Raw genomic sequence first — 12,794 nt, 5'->3', positions numbered from 1 at the left:
GGGGGATGCACATGAGCTGGATGTGATGATAGTGGTATTGGTATTTATCCATGTATGTATATGTATATATATGTTTAGAGAATGAAAACTCATGTATATGGTTTATGGTTGAAATGCATATGAATTTGGCATGTTGAACTTTGGAAACCTTTATGTGTTTTATGTTGAATTTGTCATTTCAACAGGATGGCTTTTTCTTGAAAGGAAGGAAATTTTTTCTCATTGCTTTGTTTCTCGCTACAGCGAGATTCATTCTCGTTACAGTGAGAAACTCTCAGGTTGGAGGGGTAAGGCTAGCCGAAATCTCGCTGTAGCGAGAATGTTACTGTAGCTTCTCGTTGTAGCGAGAAACTTTCTGTTTGAGACCAAAAATTTCGCTGCAGCGAGATTCATTCTCGCTGCAACAAAAAACTTTCTCTTTTGCTTCTCATTTGGTTCGGTTGTTGCCCTATTTTTCATTTCTTTGATACCATAGTTGAGCGTGGACTTCCAACATTAAGGAATAAATGAATTAAGTTTAAATTGAGAAGGTTTGGTGAGAAACCCTCGGCTAGTTGATAATTTAAGTCAAGTGTCGCTGCAGCAAAAATTTTTTCTTTTTGCAGTGTAGCTGCAGCGAGAATGCCTTTCCTCTGCAGCGAGAACCCGTCGTTTATTTGACTTGATTCACATGAATGCTATTAAAGTTTTCACTCTCCAAACCCTTTGTTGAACATGGATCCTTTTCATAAGGTGATTTACTCATGTGGGGTACATGAGGGTTTTAATAAGAACTAAAATAAATTGCATTGTTTTGAAAAATAAATGCATCATGATTTCGTTAAACATTCCTTATTGTTTGCTTGTTCTCATTCTTGTTCACTCACTGGGTTTATACTCACCGTTTTCAACTTCATGTTTTGAGATCAAGAGGCAGTCGGTAACTAGGTTGAGGTGACCTTGTAGATTCGTACCTTTGGTCGGTATCAATGGCATTCCATAGCTACACCTTCACTGTGGTCACTCCGCTGGAAACCCAGAGTCATTTTGTTGTAAATATGTACAAGTGATGTAAAATATTAAATTGTACATTTAGACAATATATGTACACTTGATCGATATGCCACTATGAGTTGGCAATGTTTAGTATTATTTTGATTCAAAGTTATGAAATGTGACTTAGCAGCTTTTGATGGAATAATGAACAGGTCACATAAATAGGCTTGCTTGGGCTTAGTGGACTATGTCCATTGGGCCCATGCGCCGGTTATGGCCCGAAATTTGGGTCTTGACAACTCCTTTCAATGTAGGTCCGCCCATGATAACACCTATAGTAGTTGGTCTCGATTTCCTAATGTACTCGTAAATATAAAGTTTCATAAAACCCAATAAGGATAGGCCTAATGGGTAAAAGGGTGAAGTTTAAGAGTAAGATTGTTGGTGGAGAGTTTAGTTGGGTCAAGGTGGAAATCAATGGTTGAGACTAACATGAAAGGTCATGTATCTTTCAACCAATATGCAAGGCAAACTTTAAGGATGTTCGTGACTTTTTATGATCAAAATGCCTTACCTTTTGTTGTCTCCTAGTGTGTTTTACTACACTCAATCAACTTGTGATGCGATTTTCTCTTTAATTTGAGTTAAATTGGGTAAAGTGGTAAACATGAAAGTTGTAGCCTTGTCTCTAGCTTTCCAATGACTCAAGGATAATATCAATTAAACCTTTAGAATAAGAATTATGCTCAAAATACTAAAACATGTACGAGAGAAGCACCGCCCATTCATGCACTTTTCTTCACCAATTGAAGCCCTTTTCCTTTGTACACCTACAAATGCATAAAACTAAATCAATACTAACTAATTAAAAGCTATTTGGCATAAAACTAAAATAAAACAACTTAAATGAAAGCAACTCAACATGATTTAAGCTAAACTAAGAAAAATAATTAAAAGCATTTAATTTCGAACCTATATCTCAAGAACTTAACAAATTTAATACTCAAAATGTAATAAAATAACTTTATGAAATGGAGTTATCACACCTCCGAACTTAAAATTTTATTAGTCCTCGAGCGAAAACATAAAAGAAAACTAAACAAAACAAAAATGAAAATAACGTAAATGGTGAAAACAACTAACTAGAAATGAGTTGCACCGAACTAATGATTTCTGAATTTCCTCAAGAGTTATCCCAAAATCATGACTTAAGGTAAACATAAAATCTATCCAAGTTCATGATTTAATTCAAATGCAAGCTCATTTTCAAGCGGATTTCCTCTAAGTGTGTGTGTAATCTTTTTACAAAAAGTAACATGCAATTTGGATAAGTTTTTGCTTATGCAAATTTAGATTAATACAAGAATCCCATAGGTTTGTTTTCATCTCTCTCTCCACTAATGTAGACTAATACTTAACAAAGGATCATTAGGACTTTATTAAGTTTGTAATGAAATTCTAGGGTAAAGGTAGGATAAAGGATATTAATGTGGCTAAAATCATCCTAAGCACATTGATCATTCTAAAACCCTTGTAAAGCTTAATTCATATCCCAAATAACACTGCATATTTGACTTCAACTCTTCATTTGTTATCATTTTATTCTCTTGTTTTTTTCTTTAAACACAATTCTACACCCCTAAACTTAATTCTTTTTATGATGGATAATCATGTGAACATTAAGCACAATTGAACTTTTTTTCAACTCCAACATTTTCTATCTTTATTAATCATATAGCTCAATATATCTTCCTAAAATGATCAACATACTTAAGATTGAGGGATGCAAAATTGGAAAGTAATTATAGGCTAGGCTAAATATGTGTTTGACAAACAAAAGGTAAAATTAGGCTCAATGGGGTATACTAGGGATAAAATAAATCAAGGTAGGCTCGAAAGGCTCAAACGGTCTAAAGATGGCCTAATTCATTTTCTTAACTAAGTATTGCCTAGGATTTCACCTCAAAATAGAATCAAACAAATTCTAAAATTCATGACATAACCAAAATTTCCATTAACATAAACCGGCTCTAAATATGCACAACAATTCTAAACAAAAGATCAAGTGCTCAATTATGTAGGAAATCTCATCCTAACAATGATACTCACAAAAAAAAAATTCAAATTATATCTACATTTTCCAATAGTCAAGATAACAAGATATTTAAATTCTCATCATTGGATTGGAACAAATCATCAGAAAAAGTGTCACGACCTGGAACTCCCCATCGGGCCCGTGACAACCGCCGCGAGGCATCGACAAACATTCTTCACCCCGAGTGTTGATCGAAACCTCGCAATGCTCTCATATCAACTTTCGCACTTCCCCAGTGAGCAATAGTTATCAAATATCAAAATACGAAGGATTACAAATCATTTCCAAATCAGAACATAACATATTGTTTTTTTTTGGCTCACAGGGGCATTTTCGTCATTTTTGTCAAAAATCTCGAAACTTGTTAAAAATATAGTAGGTAAGCAAAAAATATATATTTAATGATTTAAAAACAAATTAAGTATTTAAAACGTTCATTTGAAGTGAAAATTTGACCATTTAAATATGATAAAAATATTCAATAAAATAAACTATTTTCTTGTAAAATAATTTTCATAAAACTATCGGTACATAATTCTTATAGCGTAAAAGTTAATTATATTCATATATACTATAAAGCAAATAACCAAAGCATAAAATTTCTTTTACAGTGACACGTGGGCCCACATCTAACCAAAATGCATCGGAAGCTGGAAACCTACAGCTTTTACCGATTCGAGTCCAAATGAAGGTCCTTGTCACAGTCAGCTAACTATGGAATTCCCCAAACCTGAAATGTGAGGAAATGAGGGTGGTGAGATTATAAAGTCTCAGTGAGTAAACAGATACCATCTAAACTATCTAAAGTCGAGTAAATGGAGACAATTAAAATAAGTCATCATACTGTAATTTAATTACCTTTCAACTCATTTCAACCAAATAAAATCAATCCATAAAAATCGAGTAATCAACTTGGTTTATGAATTTCTTAAAACTTTAGCTCGTGCCAAAACTCATACTCGGTGATACCTTACGCAAGGCATCCAACCGAGTCCGTCAAGGCTGTTAAAATTTTTGTATACACTTAAAATATATTTTTAGTTTGAGAAAAATACAGTCGTTCCTTGGCGTTGGCTAAGTTCCCCTTCACGTGGTGGTTTGGCGTGAAGTGAACCCTAAGCTTTACCCTAGGAGATACCCTACGCGCCTCTCCGTTCGAGGTAATAATATAATGGAGTTTACCGTGCCCCTCTAATAGGCTGGTCCACGGAACCCCCTCTGCAGTAAATAATTAATATATAATCCACCAATCAATAAAATTCATTCTAGCATGACATGGCAATTTATCGCAACCTAGCCTCTCAAGGCTGAATACACAGTATAAATAATTCTAACACCAAAATCAGTTTAGCCATTCATGCTCATTTATTGTCATAAGCCATTCAATTCAAAACCATAAATTTGCAACACAAACTAGCAGTCTCCAATTACTCTATTTTCAAAACCAATATTCGATTTTTCAGAAAATTTATAAAATCATTTTATAAAATCACAATTTCTCTTAAAACATAGCAATTTACCATTTAAACCCATTTTTCATAAAATCACACAGTTGTATAAAACTACTCTAGATAATTAAGACGATAATAAGTTTACTCACAGTTTTAGGAGTAGAAATACTCCTATCTTCCGCCCTCGGGTGCAGTCTCTTACCCGAAACAATTGACTCACCACCTATCCATAATCCATGACACAAAATTCAATAAATTGTGTCAATTTATCATAAATTATTTCAGGCTCTTATCCATGCGTATGCACTAGATAGGATTTGAAATGTCTAGACAATCGCTTAATTGCGGTGTCCGACCTAACTCGCCTATACACGGTGTAAATTCCTAAAATCCCCAATTCGACTCCAATTCCATCCATTTCAATTTCAATTATCCAATTATATCCACAATACCTCAATGACTGTGAATTTGGTCCAATTTATCAGTCCGGACTATAAATTACGCTTTTACCCCTAGTGGGTAAAAATTTCAATTTATTGCACCGAAAATTCCCATTTAATTTCCAACCTCATAATTCATCATTTTTCCACCCAATTCTCTTAAAATAAAGTCAACCTCATCCTCACATACCATTGGCTAGATTCGGCCTAGGGAAATTCATGGAGAAGATAAATATTTTTCTTGTTGTTTTACTCATAAACATGCTAAACTAACACTAAACACTAACATAGCTCAAAATCAAATTTATCTAACAACTTTCTCTCTCTAAACCCATATGACCAGAATTCAAATCATCCTCAAATCACATGATTCAACCATGAAAAATGATGGAAAATGCATGGGAAAGGTAAAGCACAAGACAAATTTAAGAAATGTTACCTTTTTTCACTTGATTTTTGAATTTCCACCTATTTTCCCTTTAAATTTCTTAGCTAGGGTTTTATTTTCTCCTTTCTCTCTCTTGTTTCTTGCTTGGCCGAATGTTGAAGAAGAAGAATGGGTGGGCTGATTTTTTTATGCCTTTTTTATTGTTTAATGAAATAATATTATTTTATTCATATTTTAAATATTTTATTAATTCATTTTTTTTTCTAGCCATCCATTTGTCCTACTTTTTCCACCATGCATTCCCTTTGACTTATCCAAGTCTTAAGTGAAATTTCCAGATTTTTCCAAAGTTTTGGTGGAGCAAATTCTTCAAAATTACACTTTTGCCCCCGAACTTTTCAAAAATTACATTTTTGCCCCAAAAATTGAAAATTTGCCATAATGCATAATTTGCACTCCTCATACTCATTTCACACTCCAAATAATTAAATTTGATCAAAATCCTTTCAAAAATTAAATTTTTGATTTCGAGTGGCAAAATTACCATTTTACCCTTTTACTCCAAATTATACCGAAATTAAAATTTTTCACTTCTAAACCTCAAATCTTACTCCAATAAGTCAAATGGGGCCAAAAATCTTTTCTAAAAATTTCCATTTTGTCCTCAGGTGGCAAATGACCATTTTGCCCCTAGATAGCGAAAATTCCAATTTGACTCCAAATTGATCCTCGAACTCCGAATCACCATATTAAACCATTCTGGGACTTTAAAATTCTTAATTTCATCGTAAATTCTCTATTTGATCTAGTTCGAGGTTTAAATCAACTTTGTTGTACCTCTAGGTACAATACCGACTTTTGTAAATTTTTCGGGACTCTCCTAGCATGCAAACATGCTATCCATCACATGTATGTCATGATAAATATTTTTATAGAGTCGGGCTTGTCATCTTCTCCCCCACTTGGATCAACCATATGATCCTTCTTCTTGATTGACTTCGACATCCGGCTAAATATTAATATTTTAATATTATTTTATTAATAAAATATTATTTTATTCTAAAAATTTTATCTTGTCTCCTTGGTACCCAAAATACCTTATTATGCCTCACTTGACTTCCAAATCGCCTTTTATCTCACAAATTCTCCTCCGATAAAATTATTATTATTTTATTATTATTTTCTCACTTGCGAAACATTTTATCCTAAACTACTCCTTTCGTCTTTTATCACTTCTAAACATTTTAATTGACCTCAATTTGCATTCGATCAACTTTATTTATCACCATATCAAAGTATGGGGTATTTCAATCTCCCCCACTTAAATAGAATTCGTCCTCGAATTCCCGTCGATGTTGCGTTATCAATCTCCTTCTATGATCCTACTCCTTGTTCCTTCTATAGGGACATTCAATTTATTTCCCTCGTTCACCTTCAGTTCAATTAAATGCTTTATTTACGGCAATTATCATCCTTTGGAATCGGATCAGTAATACTTTTCACAACCATGATCTCTTATATCTAGACACTAAGCATGCCTTTATCACCATTATTACATTTGAACCATAACTTCATCTCAATTATACCGATTTCGATCACATATCATACTTACTTATGTATACCTATTCATCGTTTTATTAATTTGCTCCATACCAATTTTCTCAACCTTGATTCATCCATCTTATACTGGTCCAAACCCTTCCTTTAATGGAGTTCCATTAAAAACTTAAACAATTCAAGGTTTACTTTCAAAGTCATTCATAACTTTAATCGTTCATTACATGTCTGTTAACACTTTAGCTCACTAACCTCTCTGGACACTATTTCAAAATCTCCCAATTACCGAGAACCATTCTTCACTTCAGTTAGTAAAATTATCAATTTCATATATACATATATACATGCATTTTCAAATGTCAACCTCTCTCTTTATATATAGGAATCCATGTGTTCACATGCCTTGGACTACATTCCCCCATTATTCATCCGTATCCCAATCCTAGTTTCAATATAATAATTCTTATAGTGCATGTCAACCTTCTTATTATACTTGTGTATAACTTCATATCATTCATATCATTTCCAACCATATGTTTGAGTTTCCTTATACTATATATCATTCATCACAATGTCATCTCCATTGAATTATAATCTATTATGCGTGTATGCTTTATAATCCTATTGATGCCTCAAAGATTTATCTTAACTTGATCATTGCATCTCATGCAATACCACAATTCCTAAGAGTCATCCTTTTTCCTTGATTATCCTTCATACCTCTACATTACCTTGTATCTTTCTTGTATTACGATATTGATTTGTCACTTAAGACTCAAACTCATTTGAATCATGTATACCTCAAGCATTTTCGAATTCCAATTTCCATAATATATATTAGAAAAGTTTCATTATCTGACTTCATTTCAGGGTCAACTTCCATCATCTTTTGTTCCACTCCTTCATATGAACAAAACATCATTCTTCCTTAACCAATTTATAAATTGTACTTGAAATTGTAATACTTAAAACTAGATTCTCCTCAAGTATTTTTCAATATTAATACTAATATCACTCTCAGCTTACAGCTTCCTTTTTATAATCACATAACTTAGTGCTTGCTTTAACGAGATCCAGAGTAAAACTTCTCTTGAGTATTTCCTTAGGGATATTTATTTTAAATTTATGTCTCACAACATATGATCATTTAACCCGTAACTTAGCCATTTGGCTCCTTAGCAAGTTTCAAAGTCACCCATCTTATGCTCATCATGTATAACTTATAATTCTTTCTCAAGGGCGTTTAAACATTCTTGAAACACTTAATCACTTATTTACTCTTTTATACACCAAGTATATCATTTCCATAAAGGCATGCCCAACTACTCATGCTTCAATTTATCTCCAAAAGTTTCTATCATACTCCGTAATTTACTTGTGTTGTCACTAATCCTTTCCTTTCAACAAGGTCAAAACAAGATTAGTAAATTCTCGTAATGATACTCTATATAAGCTAGTTTTCTATACCAGTCTCATAATTTTTCCTTCACACTTTCCTTGTTTGGTATCTCATCTCAATATAGTCATTTCAAGAATCTTTCAATTTTTCTTTTAATTATATGCCTATATACAAGGTAATAAAGAAGTTTTTCAATTCATTTAGGTAAACATTCTCCAGAATATTTAAAACTCCCAGATAACAAAACACAATGACCAATAACCAGAATTCAATTTGTAAGCTCATTATCGTGTCAGTCCAATCTTACTCATGCGTCATAGGCGTGAGGTATTCGGAGCAGTATAGCGTTGGACAGTCAATGCTGAAGTACTGTAGCTATTAGAAATTTTCTCATCAAAGCTATTTGTCTGCATTCAAAGTCACCACATTAATCATTCTCAACCAGTGGTTTCCCTTCTAGATATATATCATGAGTTCCATAAGTATAGGTACTTTCTATTTTCTTGTCATACACACTAAGCCAGATTAATACTTTCATCTCATGTCATCTTTTGACTTTTATCAACATTCATAAAATTCCACCTCAAAACATCCTTTCCATACAGTGTAATAAATTCATGATACATATACCACTCCACACATAAGTTGCTTACTATCTACAACTTTTCTCAAATTTATTGTCATCTCTATGTAATTATCCTCCTTGTCTTGTACTTCATTAATTTTATTGACTTTCGTATAATTAACTACGAAAACAGCTCAGCTTCCTCTTCACCCTATTCTCGCAATCCTTACTGAATCAAAATTTTATATTCCTCATATTTCATAATTTAACTTCATTGGGTTATATTTGTGCCCAACTATTATCTCATATTGTCATAACATCACTGAATAATCCCCTTCATGCTTAAATTACAATCATTAACGTAATCACATTATCCATTCCGAATGTCATTTATAACCTTATTGCTTCCTTCTATAACCTTCCTCAATAATTATATTACCAATTTATCCCTATCATACTAAAGATTTTCATATACCTTCAATTACTTAAACAACCATTTTATAATACATTCTAGTCATATACTTTTAAAAGCCAAACTATTTTTACTTCTTTGTACAGATCATTATTATCTCTTTTACATAACATCTACTTAGAGTTAAAGTAGCACAAAAATTCTACAAAATATTACATGTCATTAGGATCCTCATCCTAATCTGATCTTATCGAAAAATTTTACTTAGAGTCCTTCTTAAGATCCTCTTCCGAGTTCTCCTCCTTCTGTGATTTTCTCCTTTGCTCCTCAATCCAAGCTTGTTGTATTCTCCTACATTCTTCATCACTCACCGGCGCAGCATTTCTTCCACAACTGAGAGGAAAATGTCGTACACCTGACACTTTTCTAAGGGGTTTACTTGCCATTGTTACTTTCTCTTTATTCTTTTCTGGTTGTCCCCTTACATTTCTCCCACAGCCTGGTGGAAAGTGTCGGACTACTGTCATGCTCTTCCTAGAACGAATATATCCCCTTGCAATTTCTTCCCTCGTCCATTCTCTAGAGTGCTCTCCAGGTTGTTCCGAAAGGAAATCTTGTTCAATTTTCGATGTATTGTCGCTACTCTCACTTTCAAAATTCTCGCTACTCTCGAAGCTCCCCTTATTATGAACCCATTCTGATAAGTTCTTAGGAATTCTATTATCAGGAATTCGAGATGGACCACCTTTCGAATCACCTAGATCAGGGTGCTATTTGCTTCTAGCCGTAGAATCTAGAGATCCTTCGCTATCACTATGAGAGGTATCGAGACTACCACCTCTTCTAGACATGGTGTGTATGTCACCAGTGCACCTCAAAACCTATATGCAATCAAATAGTAATTGTTTAATTATTTATGCATCTCAAAAGTAGGTAGATTTCTATATGTAGATGCATACATTCTATTCAATCTAACCTAACTTAACTTATCTTAACTGAACTGGACTTGGGGCCACGCAGTGTCAGTGTGGATTTCTTAAAACAACCTTAAAATAAAAAACTTTAAAATCCAAAGCTTTAAAACCAAAATCTTTGATCTTTAAACCATGCTCTGATACCAACCGAATTTTCATGACCCGAAACTCCCCGTCGGGCCTGTGACAATCGCCGCGAGGCCTCGACAAACATTCTTCACCCCGAATGTCGATCAAAATCTCGCAAGGCTCTCGTATCAACTTTCGCACTTCCCCAGTGAGCAATAGTTATCAAATATCAAAATACGAAAGATTACAAATCATTTCCAAATCAGAATATAACATATTGTTTTTTTTTGCTCACAGGGGCATTTTTGTCATTTTTGTCAAAAATCTCGAAACTTGCTAAAAATGTAGTAGGTAAGCAAAAAATATATATTTAATGATTTAAAAACAAATTAAGTATTTAAAATGTTCATTTGAAGTGAAAATTTGACCATTTGAATATAATAAAAATATTCAATAAAATAAACTATTTTCTTTTAAAATAATTTTCATAAAACTATCGGTACATAATTCTTATAGCGTAAAAGTTAATTATATTCATATATACTATAAAGCAAATAACCAAAGCATAAAATTTCTTTTACAGTGACACGTGGGCCCACATCTAACCAAAACGCATCGGAAGCTGGAAACCTACAGCTTTTACCGATTCGAGTCCAAATGAAGGTCCTTGTCAAAGTCAGCTAACTATGGAATTCCCCGAGCCTGAAATGTGAGGAAATAAGGGTGGTGAGATTATAAAGTCTCAGTGAGTAAACATATATCATCTAAACTATCTAAAGTCGAGTAAATGGAGACAATTAAAATAAGTCATCATATTGTAATTTCATTACCTTTCAACTCATTTCAACCAAATAAAATCAATCCATAAAAATCGAGTAATCAACTTGGCTTATGAATTTCTTAAAACTTTGGCTCGTGCCAAAACTCATACTCGGTGATACCTTGCACAGGGCATCCAACCGAGTCCGTCAAGGCTGTTAAAATTTTTGTATACACATAAAATATATTTTTAGTTTGAGAAAAATACAACCGTTCCTTGGCGTTGGCTGAGTTCCCATTCACGTGGTGGTTTGGCGTGAAGTGAACCCTAAGCTTTACCCCAGGAGATACCCTACGTGCCTCTCCGTTCGAGGTAAGAATATAATGGAGTTTACCGTGCCCTTCTAATAGGCTGGTCCACGGAACCCCCTCTGCAGTGAATAATTAATATATAATCCACCAATCAATAAAATTCATTTTAGCATAACATGGCAATTTATCGCAACCTAGCCTCTCAAGGCTGAATACACAGTATAAATAATTCTAACACCAAAATTAGTTTAGCCATTCATGCTCATTTATTGTCATAAGCCATTCAATTCAAAACCATAAATTTGCAACACAAGTAGGCAGTCTCAAATTATTCTATTTTCAAAACTAGTATTCAATTTTTTCAGAAAATTTATAAAATCATTTTATAAAATCGTAATTTCTCTTAAAACATAGCAATTTACCATTTAAACCCATTTTCCATAAAATCACACAATTGTATAAAACTACTCTAGATAATTAAGACGATAATAAGTTCACTCACAATTCTAGGAGTCGATGTACTCCTAATCCCAGTCTCCAAGCACAATCTCTGTACTTTTACCAGTGTACTTTGCTCACCACCTATCCACAATGTACAATACATAATTCACCACATCAATGCTTGACCATTATAAAATGAATTCAGGCTCGGTATATATGCATGATATGATATACAACTTATTCGATTACCGCTTAAATGCGGTGCTGACCTAATTCAGCCTATTATCTCCAATTTAACTCCAAATCAATTCTTCTCACTTTCTACACTCCAATTATACTTAAATTACCTTAGTGACTGTGAATGAGATTCAATTTATCAGTCCCGATAGCAAATTACGAAAATACCCCTAGTGGGTAAAAATTCATATTTTTGCTCCGAAAATTCCCATTATTTTTCTAGGCTCATAATTCATCATTATTCATCATAATTCCTCAAATAAACATCAAGATCATCAGCCAATATTCTCCTAGAAAATTCGGCCAATAATGGTAATGGAGGAAAATAAATTCTTTTCTTGTTGTTTTGTTCCTAAATATGCTAAACTAACTAAAAAACTAACATAACTTAAAATCAAATTAATCTAATAATTTTCTCTCTCCTAACCCATTTTTCAGAATTGAATTCATCATAATAACTCAATATTCAACCATGAAAATCAAGAACAAAAGCATGGGTAAGCTAGGTATTAAGGAGCACTAAAGAAATTTTAACTTACCTAACTTGTTTCCTTGATTTTTTCACTTTTTCTTTGAATTTTCACCTAGGTTTTCTTGTTTTTCCCTTTGTTCTTCCTCTCTTTCTCTCTCTTCCTTGCTTGGCCGGCCATATGAAGAAAATGGGCTGATTTTATGCCTTTTTATAAATAAACAATAAAATAATAAAGGTATGACACATGG

This window comes from Theobroma cacao, chromosome 3 (genome assembly GCF_000208745.1).
Source record: "Theobroma cacao cultivar B97-61/B2 chromosome 3, Criollo_cocoa_genome_V2, whole genome shotgun sequence".
Classification (NCBI taxonomy): domain Eukaryota; kingdom Viridiplantae; phylum Streptophyta; class Magnoliopsida; order Malvales; family Malvaceae; genus Theobroma; species Theobroma cacao.
This window is presented reverse-complemented; position numbering follows the sequence as displayed.